At 46.6% G+C, this 13899-nt stretch overlaps 2 long non-coding RNA genes across 2 annotated transcripts in view; one reads left to right on the top strand and one right to left on the bottom strand.

The window, feature by feature from the left end:
- LOC140691154 (uncharacterized) overlaps positions 1-13899 on the bottom strand; it is a 38039-nt gene that overhangs the window by 13624 nt on the left and 10516 nt on the right. The window contains exon 2 of the long non-coding RNA XR_012066661.1: positions 8247-8381. This is a non-coding gene — a long non-coding RNA (uncharacterized lncRNA). The remainder of the gene's footprint in view (positions 1-8246; positions 8382-13899) is intronic.
- LOC140691156 (uncharacterized) lies at positions 3515-12075 on the top strand. Its single transcript, XR_012066663.1, has 3 exons — positions 3515-4739; positions 10640-11421; positions 11671-12075. It is a non-coding gene; the product is annotated as an uncharacterized lncRNA (long non-coding RNA).

The raw sequence follows: 13899 nt of genomic DNA, 5'->3' as shown, positions 1-13899 counted from the left end.
GCATATTCTGAAATGAAACAAGGCCAGCCTCAGGGACAGAATGGAAGCGTGCAGCCCTGAGTGGTCATTTCTGGTGCTTTGCTACTGGGGCCAGGTTCTGACTGGATATATTGTGTTGCCCTAAACACTAGTGTAGTGACTGCAGGTTTTTTTGTTTTTTGTTTTTGATACCAGTATACATTTATTGATCTAACCCTGCAGGGCTACACAGAAGATAAGATAAATTAATTCTAATTTTGATAACTAATGACTCAAGTTTACACTTCTATGCAGTCACATTAAAAGAGAGAATAGAGGGGAAGGAAATCTAGGAGGAATGACCTCAACCACCTTGCTGGTTAGTGTCTCTGGTTCCCTGAGTCTCGGACTCCCTCCTGCCCACGGGGCATGTCTGCAGGGACAGCCTTGGCTCCTGCCGGTCACAGCCTCACAGCGGTGCAGTCACAGAATTTTGTGATTTAAAATCAGTGGAGGGGAGGGTATAGCTCAAGTGGTAGAGCACATGCTTAGCACATACAAGGTCCTGGGTTCAATCCCCAGCACCTCTTCTAAAAAAAACTAAATAAGTAAACCTAATTACCTCCCCCTAAAAAAAAAAAAAGGAAAAAGACTTGCCCAGTGGTTTCATACTTGACATTGCCATTCTTTTTTGGGGTGGGGGGTGGAGATAATTAGGTTTACTTACTTATCTATTTTTAGAGGAGGTGCTGGGGATTGAACCCAGGACCTTGTGGATGCTGAGCACGCGCTCCACCACTTCAGCCACACCTGCCCCCACATTCAACAGTGGACTTTACTGCAAGTCAGAGGTGCCGCCATAGCCACTTTCTGTTTCCTCTTTTCCTTCCCATGTCTTCTCTCTTATCTCCCTTTCTCTCCTTTCCATCTTCATCTGCTCCCCCTCCTTTGGTTCCTATTCCTCCTGTCCATCACTCTTTGCTCTTTCCCTGTGTTTCTCTCTCATGCAGATGAAATACAGACAGGAGAATTCGGAGCAAACCGAGAGTGACCGAGGAGGCTGCAGAGAGGCGTGCTGCGCACCTGGGCTCTGGACTGGGGGCTCAGACCCTGGGCCTGACCTTTGCTAGCTGTGGAATCCCCAGCAAATTACTTAAGCTCTCTGAGCGTGTGGCTTCTTATTGGTAAACGAAGATAAACAGAGAGGCTTCCTTATTCATTTTCATGAAAATTAGAGAAGATAATGCACGTAGAGGCCTTAATGCAGTGGTTGGACATCAGTTAAATGGGGCTGCTTATTACAGTAAGAGAAACAGGATATGTGTTGCCAAAGCCATGTTGGCATTTTCTGTGTGTAAAGCTTAGGGCATTTAACTCTTTAACAAAACCACATGTTTGAAATGTGTCTTTTTAGGGCTGTGGGACAAGACTTTCCAGTTGGGTGGGGTGCCTTTGGTATGAATGGCCCCTTGGATAAGTGTCTCACTTACCTATTTGTTCCCCTCCTCTATTCTGATAATTTTCGGAAAACGGCTTGTGGTGATGGTGACAGTGAGCAGATGGAGGACCAAAAAGAACAGGGAAAGGAGGGGTCATTTCTAAACCTGAAGCTGAGACATGCGAATTAGGTACTGTATTTATTAGAAGTCACCTGGACCCATCCCTCATCCTGTGGACGACCCCAGCGGTAGATAGATGCACTTGACTGTATGTTTCGAGTTGAGGACTCTGGAGAAAAGAGGCAATAGTGGATGCAGTGTGAGGATGAGAGTGGGAACTGGGGTGACATAGCAAGGAGGGCAGGTGCCAGGGACCACGTGCTCAGTAAAGGGCAGAGTGACTGAGTGACAAATACACGATTCTCTATTAAACTATCTACCATGGGCCAGGTCCTGTGCTAGGCTGTAAGAAAGAAGATGAATAAGAAATGGTCCTTGTCCCCAGAAACTTTTTGTCTAACGAGAGACAGAAAGGTAAATACATACTAATTACAGAACAACGTGGTGTAGAATCTAGTATTAAAAGGCTTGCTCAGCCTCTAGAAGTGGGCTGTGTGGCCTCAGATCCTAGTTCCATCACTTTCTGAGAAAACCTGGAGAGGATGTTCATTAACCTCCTTGTGCCTCAGTTTCCTCATCTGTCACACAGGTATAATAATGGTATCATTCTTCCTCATAGGGCAGGTGCAAGGACTGCGTGGGTTATGCATGGAGCGTGGAGCCCTCTGCCTGGCACAGAGTAAGTGCTATATACGTTGTTATTAATAACTGTTGTTATTACAGATGAATATACCATGTGCTTTATGGGCAAAGAAGACAGAGTGGGTGATCCTGAGGAGGTCTGGAAGGTTTTATGGAGGTGACATTTGAGCTGAGTCTTGATATAGTTGTTTGCCTGGCAGAAACAGGGCAGGGGTAGGTACGGGGGAGGGTAATCCATGCAGAGAGACACCACATGCATAAATAAAGGCTCTTGAAACAGGATGGGGTGACTGGGAAACTAACAGTCAACTGATTACTTGTAGGATCCTTAAATGCATTTTTGTCTTTCAAAGATGCAAAAAGGGAAAATTAGCAACTTATTGGAGAAAACATATTCTTCCTGTGTTTTGCTCTGATGTTGTCCTGAAGGGCATGTGTGTATGTGGAAGGTGGCCTCTGTAAGTTGATGAAAGCTGTCTTTCTACCCACAGGAGTATACAGAAACGTCTGTGTGCACGCACATGCCAATTTCCATGCAAAGGAACAATTGTCCTTTGTGGTCGGTTTGGAAATCATCCCGATCCTGGTCTTGCAAAGTTCAGACTTGTATTGATTGTAGTGATCACAGACTTTCTGACCACAGAGATGACATAATCCCAGAACCTCACTTTATAGCCAAAAGCCTGCGGCCCAGAGAGTGACTCGCTTTACTACATCACCCAGTTAGTTAGTGGAAGGGCCAGGATGAGGACAGGCTGAGTTTTATACCCCCAAATTCGTAAGTTGAAATCCTAGCCCCCAAGACCTTAGAATGTGTCTGTATTCGGCTCTTTAAAGAGGTGATTAAGTTAAAAGGAAGTCAGTGGTGTGGGCCCTAATCCCATCTCACTGGCCTCTGTGTAAGAAGAGGATACTGGACACAGATACCTGCGGAGGGAAGGCCATGTGAAGACACAGGGAGAAGACGGCCATCTCTAAGCCAAGCAGAGAGGTAGCAACCTGTTGACACCTTGCTCTTGGACTTGTAGCTTCCAGAACAGTGAGATAATAAATTTCTGTTGTGTGAGTCGCCCAGGCTGTGGGAGGTTGTTATGGCCGCCCCAGCAAATGAACACAGATGTCCCAGCCGTGAGGCCCGTGCTCTCAGAACTGCCCCTGCAGGTTAGTAGGATGAGGCCAGGATGCCAGGGAGGAGTTCTCTGCGAGTCCTCAGCTGTGGAGGAAAGGCTGGGGCCTGAGCTTGGCACAGGGAGAGGCCTCTGACCCCACGGCCCTCCTCCAGCCCTGGACCACTCTTGGAATGAGTATCATCCTGGGCTGTGCCCACACAGTGGACAGCCTCGCCCCCACAAATCAGTTTCCATCCACAAGGCTCGCAGAGAGTTTCACCGATGTCAGCCCAATGAAAAGCTGATACCAACAGTATTTTGTAATGGATCATAATGGGGATTTAATCTGTGTACGCGGATTCTTGATAAATATTGCTGGTTTATTTGCATGTCTTTCACTATCTTTTTTTTTAAAACATTTTTTATTGAGTTATAGTCATTTTACAATGTTATGTCTCTAACTATCTTGATAGTAGTCTTATGGTTGGCAAGGACTACCATGTACTCCTTTATGTATTCTTTGATGTTGATTAAAGAAATCCTCATGAGATAGTAAAGAGGAAAATTATCAATCATAATCCAAGCAAACAGCACCCCTACTTTGGCATCAACACAGGGGCGTTTCACGGGGCCTCTGAGAAGCGCTTGCCCCGATTCCCCGTTGACACACTGCCATCTGGTGGAGCGGGGCCCGTGGGCCGGCTTTCATCCTCTGATGTTGCCCGTGTCTTGACATATGTTTGCTCCCGACTCCCGCTGATTTTCCTGACAGCTGTCCAAATCCAGGGGCGAGATCCATGCAGGCCCAGGCCTTTGCAAAATACTGCGGGAGGCAGAAAATTGTCTTCGATTTTCTCCTGCTTTGCCTTTCAACGGTGCCAGCAGCTTGGTGTCCCCTCTTCTGGACGAAAACTTGAATTCCATTCATCCAATTAACTTCCCTCTCCCTTTGCCAAGTTCCCTTTATTTGCACAGAACTCATGGTTTAGAAATATCTGCTGAAACTACTTTCTCATTGGATTCTCACGCAAGATTTTGGAGTAGCCTGGTCTACACTGTTAACCTCACCAACAAAAAGTTATTGATTATTGATTGTGCTCAATACCGGGAACTGAGTACAGAGACGGAAAGACTGGGGCTGGCTTAATCCAGGGGTGCCTGGAGGCCTGGAGGCCACGGTACTTCTAGGGACCCATGAAAATGTTTTAATTTCTTTGAAAATCAGAACAAAAAATGAACTGTTAGGTGGAAGAAAATGTTTACTCTGTAAAATTAATAGATTCAGCTTTATGCCAATGCAAATTTTTAATACAATTTTAATATTTTAAAAGCAGACTTTTTGGTATTTTTATGGAGGAAGACGTCTGTGAAAGTAAAATTGCCTAGGAGCCACAACAATCATGATGCAACCCTGAACAAGACAGGAATGAAATTAGACAGACAGCTATGCAAATGACAGCAACAGGAAGAGGTACCTATTAACAATGTCGCCCTGTTTCCCCAGCCCTGACCCTGGGCAGCCTCTTTCTACTCTCTGTTTCTGTAAGAATGAGATTGACTTTTTTTTTTTTTTAGATTCCACATATAAGTGATACCATGCAGTATTTGTCTTTTTCCGTCAGACTCAATGCCCTCATTTCGCAGCAAATGGCACAGTTTCCTTCTTTCTCATGGCTAAATTATATATATATATATATATATATATATATATATCTACATATGTATTACATATCTCACGACTTCTTTATCCACCCGCCCATGGATGGACACTTCGGTTGCTTCTATGTCTCTGCTATTTTGAATGATCATTGTTGTGAATAATAAACCCCGGGGAGGTGCAGCTGCCCCTTCCGTGCTCTGCTTTCATTCCTGCCGGTATTTACCCAGAAGTGGGATTGCTGGATCGCATGGCAGTTCTACTTTTATTTTTATTTTTTTTAGTGATTGTTAGATTGATTTACTTATGAAAAATGTCTATTCGGTTCTTCCATCCATTTTTTAAATCAGACTGGTTTTTGCCGTTGAGGTACATAAGTCCTTTATGTATTTTGGATATTAACCCTTGTCAGACATATGATTGGCAGGCATTCTCTCCCATTCTGTAGCCTGTCTCTTAACTGTGTGGATGGTGTCCTGTGCTGTGCAGAAGCTCTTTAGTCTGGTGCAGTCCCCACTCATTTATGTTTCTTTGGTTGCCTTTGCTTTTGGTGTCAAAGCCAGAAAATCTTTGCTGAGACGTGTCCAGAAGCTTGCCCCTTAAGTTTCCCTCCAGGAGTTTTATGGCTTCAGGTCTTATAATCAAGCCTTTAATCCATTTTGGGTTGATTTTTGTGTAGGGAATAAGGTAGACATCCAGTTTCATTCTGTGCAGTGGGATGTAAGTTTTTACTGTTTATTTTGGCTTTCAATTTGTCCCACTGTCGTCTAGCAGAAGCCCCTCCCTGCTGGCCCCTGTGCCCTTTGACACGCCCCCATGGGTGTTTTAGTTGCTGCAGGATGCTCCAGGCTCATCTTGTACTTTGTCTGCCCCAGCCCTAGAATTAGCCACTTCTTTACATGGGGAATGGTATTTGGAAGCCAAGGTCTGGGTATGTTAAGCGGGCTCAGTGCTTTTGAGGTCTTGCTTCCCTAAAGCAGTCTTAGTAGACAAAGCTAGAAGTTACATGTATATCCACACACACATACTGCTATGGACTGAATTTGAGACAGGAGGGAAAGGGGCAGAGCACAACCATTAAAAGAATGACACAGCAATTGAGGATGGGACTTAAACTGGTTAGAACCAACCAGGCCCAAGATGGCAGAGGACTGGACTCCCAGTGAACCCTGAGCCTCATTACACACTCACCGTCATACAGTAGCTGCTGAATGGCACTCCCACAGCTGCCACAAAAGTTCCAACGCTGGCCATGAAGGGCCATAAGGTGGGCAGTGGCCCAATTCCTGGAAACCCCTGTCCCTTCCCCAAAACAGTTGGAGTAGTCCTCCCATGTGTTAGCATCTGAAGTTACTGAGCCCATTGAAACGAAACAGCCCCACGCCTTGTTGCCTCTCTGGCCTTCTGAGATGGTCTGCACTCTATGGAGTGTGTACGTCCCCGGATAAATCTACTTTCATTTTACTGTGGCTGGCTCTTGAATTTTTTCTGCACAAAGCCAAGGACCCTCAATTGTCAGAGTGCATCCCAGGGACTTGCCCAAGACCTAGGACATGACCATCATCTCGAACCTCATTTTCCTGCAACAAATTGAGTCCATCCTAAATTCATGTGTTGAGTTGAATTCATATGTTGAACTAACCCCAAGTGTGATGGTATTTGGAGATGGGGCCTTGGAAAGTAGTTAGATGAGGTCATGCTGGTGGGGACCTTGTGATGAGATTAGTGGCTTTAAAAAGAGGAAGACATCTGTCTCTCCCTCTCACTCTCTCCCCCACAGTAAGAAGGTGATTTTCTGCAAGCCAGGAGGATAGCTCTCACCAGGAACTGAATAGCCCAGCACCCTGATCTTGGACTTCCCAGTCTCTAGAACTGTGGGAAATAAACCCCCAATTCCAATCCAACAACAGGGTATCCCTTGGAGCTTTCCCTTTTTTAAAATTTAAGATTCCCTTCTCTGACAATGAAAACTGTGATTCCCAGTATCCTCAATATTTTCGCTTATTTGCTCAAACATCCTGTGCAACCAATCTTTTCACCCCCTGGGTCCCACTTGGCCACCTTCCTCACTCTGTCCTCAACCACCTGCTACACCACCTCTCTGCCCAACCTCCTCCTTTGCTTGGGCCTGCCTGGTAGCTCTTCTATTGCGTTATTTAAGAAGGAAGTAAGCTTATATTATTTAAAACGTGTATTTAAACTTATTTTGAAATAGAAATTCACAGTTCTCTTCGTGGATAAGATTTTGCTGTGCTTTCTTATCTGTAGGGATGTTACTTTGTTCCTTATTCTTTTTTTTTTAATCTTGTAAGAATTTCCATGGGATTTGACCTTGATGCTTTTCTGTTGCTATTTTTTAATGAGAAGTTAGTTCTCCTAAGTTTGCAGAAGGAGGCTCAGTTGAGAGTGGCTTTCTGGCTTCGCAGCGGTGTTAGCAAGTGTGGGGGCTTGCTTTCTGAGGTTTCCTTTCTGTCTCCCTTCCCCTCTACTTTATCTTGGCCTTCTCTTCCTCTGTCTTTATTGTCCCTGTCCTGTGAAATTTTGATTTCACTCTTGAGACTGTCTCCTTAGTGTGGGTCCTATTCTGGGAGTCTTGGAGGGTCAGTTCTGAGGGCTCCAGAGGCTGGGCTCCCCAGACCTTGCCATTTCTCCCTTGGACTCCTTTCCCTCACCTACTGTTGGGCTAAACTATTATCCATGTAAACGGCACCACCTTGGGGTTAAAACTTCTCAGGTTTGGGTGCTGTTCTTCAGTTAGACCATCGCACTTGTCAGGGAGTACCAACTGCTGTTTGGGGGTTCACCTTTGGCCAACTCGTCAGATGGCCCCTTGCTTCCCCCTGCATACAAGCCAGTGCCCTGCAGGTCTTGTGCTGTGGCTGGGCCGCCCTCAGTGCTTGCGCTCGGGAGTTCATGGGGCTACCTTGTCACTTAGTTTCCCTGCAAATGCTGTCTGTCGGTTTGGTCTTCCTATTGGTTACTCTTTCTGCTTTCATGTGGGGACTCAGAGTGAAACACTAGGCTGTCATTACATAACCTTTCCCGTTTCCATGTCCTTGTCCAACTTGCATGTTTAGTTTGTACAAGAGCCAAATGAATCGTTGAGAATGATTATAAATGAGGCAAACTTAGTCAAGTAGTGGGGCTGGTCAGAGCTGCGCTTCTGGACACAGCGTCCTTCCCGGAGCAAGTCAGCGCGGCTTCTTGGTTGCTGGTTGGCAACCACTGACTAAGCACCCCCCCCCCCGCCCCGCACCTCCACTCCTGTCAGAAAAGTAAGCAGAAGCAGTTTGTCCTCGAGAGGGAGCAATAAAGGGTTACCTTATGGTCCTGTCTCGGGGCCATGTCCAGTCTCCTGTTCTCTGGCACGATGTAGCCTAGAAGAGCTCCAGCATCCTGCTCTCCCGCAGGACAGCACGCTGGCCCTTGACATCGATGGTATTTTTCTAGTCGCACCTGGAAGCAAGCATTAGAAAGCGCTCTGGTAAGACGCGTGCGCGCTGGAGGCTGGGCTCGCAAAAGCGCCTGTTGCACCGAGTCCTCGGGGCTCTGTGGCCCGGGCCCGATGGAGCGTCCCTGTTAAGCGAGGCGCCTGGCGCTGCTCTCCTCAAAGGAAGCGCGCCCGTCTGCGGGCCTCTGGGTCCTGCGGTCACAGCTGGCGCCTCCTGCGCGGCCCCGGCGCGTGCACGGGCCCGAACGAGGCGTCCTGGCGGAGGCGCCGGCTTCGTTTCCAACTGTCCCACCAGTGTCACTGCAAGATCCAGCCGACCTCAATCCGTGGTGTCTCTGGCAGGCGGGATGCCGTGCGCAACCCCCGGCCGGCTCCCGCAGGGCAGCCCGGGGCAGCGCCACGCTCTCCGCTGCCAGCAAGCATTCTCTTTCTGAGAATACGGCCAGCTTGCTGCTGGGCCTGGGCAGAGACGGGTGTCCGACTGCGGGACGCCAGGCGATGACACACCCTGAGCTACGCGCCTTGAACGCAGTCTCAGCTGCGCGACTGAAGTGTAACCCGGGCCCGCAGCGCGGCTGCCCGCGCAGGACGGGAACCGCGTGTCCCAGGCCACCTGCCGCTGTGCGGTTCACAACCGTGCCCTGCTCTGCCCAGTTCCTGCGGGCTGCGAGCGCAGCAGGGCCTGGCCGGCGGTTCAGCCGCTCCGCGGGCGTCTCCATGCTGGGAGGTCACTGGCGGGGCTGGGCCGATAATTCACAGGGGTTTCCTTCACGTCCGCGGCTCCTTGCGGCCCCTCCCGGCGGCCACTCTCCCGCCACACGGCTGATCTGGGTTTCCTCATGGCCCTGGGGTCTGTCAGGGTGGCCGGACTTCTTACGTGGTGAGGGGCTTCCAGAGAGAAACAGTGGACTTGCCAGTTCTCGAGTGCCAGCCCAGTGCTGCCACAGGGGCACTTCTGCCGCTGCGCTCTGTCACAGTGGGTCAAAGGCAAGTCGGTTCATGGGAGAAAGGAAATAGACTCAGCTTCTTGACGAGAGAAACAGCAAAGAATCTGTGGCCACTGCACCTAGGAAATCCTATGGCTCATAAGTCTCAGAGTTCCCTGTTCCTTTTCTCACCAGCTGTTGTCACAGGTGGCACCCCAAAACTCAGTGGCTGAAAACAGCAATCAGCCGTGCACGTGGATTGGCAGGTTGGCGGATCCTGGCTGAACGTGGCTGGGTAGTTGGTTCTCCCCTGCACGGCCCCCACCGTCCTGCTGGGAGCAGTGCCCCAGACAGGCCTGCTCTTCTCAGGCGAGACCAGAGGCGAAGGAGCACAAGTAGAAACGGGAACAGTCTCGAGTCCAGACAGACCCGTTGCTTCTGCGTCATACTGTTGGCCAAACAAGTCACATCACTGACAGGAAAGATGCTGAAAAAGTACGTGACAAGTGGCAGGGATACAGGGAAGGTCAAGATTGGGGGCCAATCATATATCTGGAAAAAAACTCTAATTCAAAAAGACACACACACCCCAATATTCACAGCAGCACTATTTACAGTAGCCAAGACATGGAAGCAACCTCAATGTCCGTCGACAGATGACTGGATAGAGAAGATGTGGCATATGTACACCGTGGAATACTACTCAGTCATAAAAAATAATAAAATAATGCCATTTGCAACATGGATGGACCTGGAGATTGTCATACTAAGTAAGTCAGACAGAGAAAGACAAATATCATATGGTATCACTGATATGCGGAATCTTAAACATGATATAAATGATCTTATTTGCAAAACAGAAACAGACTCTCAGACACAGAAAACAAACTTACGGTTACCAAAGGGGAAAGGGGGTGGGGGAGGGATAAATCAGGAGTTTAAAATTAGCAGATACAAACTACTATATATAAAATAGATAAATGACAAAGTCCTACTGTATAGCACAGGGAACTATATTCAGTATCTTGTAATAAACCATACTGGAAAAGAATATATACATACATATGCATAAGTGAATCATTTTGCTGTACACCTGGGACTAACACAACACTGTAAATCAACTATACTTTAATAAAAAGAAAGCTTGGGGGCCAATCATGCAATCTACAACAGCACTTGAAGAGAACGGGGCAGATGGTGAGGTGGGAGATGGGAGCACTAATCAGCTCTGGTAGTGCCCGAGGGGTCTGCATTTTATTCCAGGGGAGGGCTTGAAGCAGGGAAGAGCCGGACCCTGAACACCTGATCATCTACGTCTCCTGCTTTTTCTTCCTTAGGAACACTTTTCACCTGATGCCCCACAAATACAGAGCTTCCAGTTCTTTGTGTCTTCCTGACAACTCAGGCCGAGATGACTTACACACATTGACTCCTTCATCAATCTCAACTCGACTTTCTCAAGGGAACATCTCACGAATTCCCCAGGAGGATTTAGGACCCCTCCTCCCCCCAGCGCACCTTGTGGAAGCCCGCCTCCCTGACAGTCTTTGTCCTGCCTTGGAATCGTCAGTTTTCCTGGTGATCACAGCCACCACCTTGGGGTGCCATCACTGTACTGGTGCTTGACGTATGCATTTTCTAAACCTCTGACGACTTTGCTGGATTCATCTTCTTTGGCTGTGTACCACAGTTCCACAAACACAGCTGCTTAGAACAGCATCTGTGTCTCAGCTTGTGGTTCTGTAGGTCAGAAGTCCAGCACGCCAAGGCTGTAGGCGCCATTCAAGGTATCAGAAAGCTGACATCAAGGTGGCAATGCATTCTTATCTGGAGGCTCTGGTGGAAAATTTGCTTCTGCGCTCAGTCTTGTGGTTTCCAGAATTCTGTTCCTTGCAGCTGTAGATCTGAGGTCCCGGAATCCCTGCTGGCAACCATGCAAGGGCTGATCTCAGCTGTGCAGGCTGCCCATGCTCCTGGCTGCAGAGCCCTCTCAGTCATCAAGCCAGCAAGAGTGCACTGAACTCTTCTTTTGTTTCAAGTCTCTGACTCTGACTTTTGGCCCCAATTTAAAGCTTCATGTGATCAGGCCAGACCCACCAGATTATCTCCTTATCTTAAGGTCAGTTGATTTAGGAACTTAATTACATCTGCAAAATTGCTCTTGCCATGTAATCCCAGAGTTGATATACCATCATAATCACAGTGCCAGGCACTGTTCAGGGTGTGTATACCAGGGGGCAGCAATCTTGGGGACATCTTAGAATTCTATCACACTTGCCAAAGATTATTTTACATTTTTGTGTCCTTTGGTAAATATCCCTGAATTTATATGATGAAGATTATCTGTTTCTTTCATTTTTTTTCCCAGGCTGTTTTTAGACTCCTCTGTTTTGGGAGCAGTGTTGGCACTGTTGCTGTGGACTGAGTTGTGCGCGCCCCCCCCCATTCTTACATTGAAGCCCTAACACCTAATATGATAGTATTTGGAGATGGGGCCTCTGCAAGTCTTGAGGATGGGCCCCTCATGATGGAATTAATACCCTTATAAGAAGAAGCACCAAAGAGCTTTCTTGCTCTCTCTCCATCCTCACACACCAAGGAAAGGCCATGTAAGGACACAGCGAGAAGGAAGCCATCTGCAACCCAAGGCGAGAGCCGTCACCAGGCATGGACCCTGCTGGTACCTTGATCTTGGACTTCTAGGCTCCAGAACTGTGAGAAACAAATTCCCATTGTGCAGTCTACCCAGGTTATGGCATAATGTCATGGATGCCTGAGCAAAGACAACAATTTACAGTGAGCATCTGTGCGGTCCACAGTGGACAAAACTGAAGCTGGCTCCCCAAAATCCCCTAGGGTATTTTGCTCATTCTGTAATTTGCCTAAATAAGCCAGTTGTTAACTTCTCAGGGCATCTGAAAACATTTTATTTATTTATTTTTAATATTGAAGTATAGTTGGTTTACAGTACTATGTTAGTTTCAGGTGTGCAGCATAGTGATTCAATAGTTTTACAGATTATCCTCCATTAAAAGTTATAAAAAGATAGTGGCTATGATTCCCTGTGCTACAATATATCCTTGTTGCTTATTTATTCTATACATAATAGTTTATATCTCTTAATTTCATATCCCTGGTTCCCCCCACACACTTCCCCCTCCCCTTTGGTAACCACTAGATTGTTCTCTGTATCTGTGGCTCTGTTTCTCATTCGCATATACATTTGTTTGTATGATTTTTAGATGCCACACATTAAAAACATTTTTGAAAATCGAGCTACCACACACACAGAGTACACAGATCTTACGTGTGAGGCTCCCTGGACGTTTATAAAGCTGCAAACCCGTGCAACTGCCCCCAGGTCAGGCAGAGAACACGTCCAGCACCTCAGAACGCTCCCTCCTCCACTGCCCAGGCAGCACCATGTGCCGACGTTAGATAGTATTCTGATTTATGTCACTATAGGTTAGTTTAGCCTCTTCTCAAAAACAGTAGGAATGGAATCAGAAATTCTACATCTAAGAATACACCCAGGAGAACTGAAAATACACGATCATACAAAATCTTACATGTGAATGTAACCTAGCAGCCTTATATGTGATAATCAAAAACTGGAAACAGCCCAAAATAGTCATCAGCTAGAGAATGGATAAATAAAAGGTTACATTCATACAACACAGCAACAGACCAGTAACAACTGCCAGGTAGGCAACATGCGTGAATTCCACAGACAAAATCTCCAGTGACAGAAGCCAGACACCGCAGATGAATAAAGTACTTCTCTTCCATTACGTTCATCCTGTGATTAATATTTTACCTCTTACGTATTCCTTGTTCAGTCAGACCCTCTAATCTTTTTTTTAAAAGAATGTTTACAACCTCAGTTAAAGAAGACCGGGCGTCATTTATAAATTCTGAGTACTGTAAGTGCGCCCCACCCGTAAAAGCTGGATATTTTAAAATATGGTCTAACATAGACAAATACAGGTAATTAAAATGTAAAAGTACCAGCAATACACATTGCTGAATATACGACACGTCTACCACCGTAAGCTAATTGATCTCTGAGACAAACTAACTTGGGAAAGTGGGCGGTTTACCTATGGCTGAGGTCCCCAGTCTGAGGCTGGACAGAGCTGCACTCTCTCTTAACCCACCGTGTGCAGCTCAGTCCTGGATCTTGGAATCGTGCATGGACTTTCTGCTTGTAATAAGAGCTATTTTTATATCCTCCTTTGCTGAATGCCCTGATTAACTAGAAGTGGAATTAAGGTGTCTAAAATTACTTTATTTTTTAAATATATTTTTATTGAAGTACAGTCAGTTTACAATGTTGTGTCAATTCTGGTGCACAGCACGTCAGTCATATAGTAACATACATACATTCGTTCTCATACTCTTCACCATAGGTTGCTACAAGATACCGAATATGGTTCCCTGTGTTGCACAGTATAAACTTGTTGTTTATCTATTCTAAAATTATTTTAGATGGAGAATTCAAATCCTGGAGAGACTATTAGGACTAAAACTAGAGTTTAGGATCAGCAAAGAAAAAAGGTGTCCCTCTATCTGCTTTACTATTTCAGGAAAGAATAGC

This window comes from Vicugna pacos, chromosome 33 (genome assembly GCF_048564905.1).
Source record: "Vicugna pacos chromosome 33, VicPac4, whole genome shotgun sequence".
Taxonomy (NCBI): Eukaryota; Metazoa; Chordata; class Mammalia; order Artiodactyla; family Camelidae; genus Vicugna; species Vicugna pacos.
The sequence above is the reverse complement of the archived record's forward strand: the minus strand, read 5'-3'. Positions and strand labels throughout refer to the sequence as shown.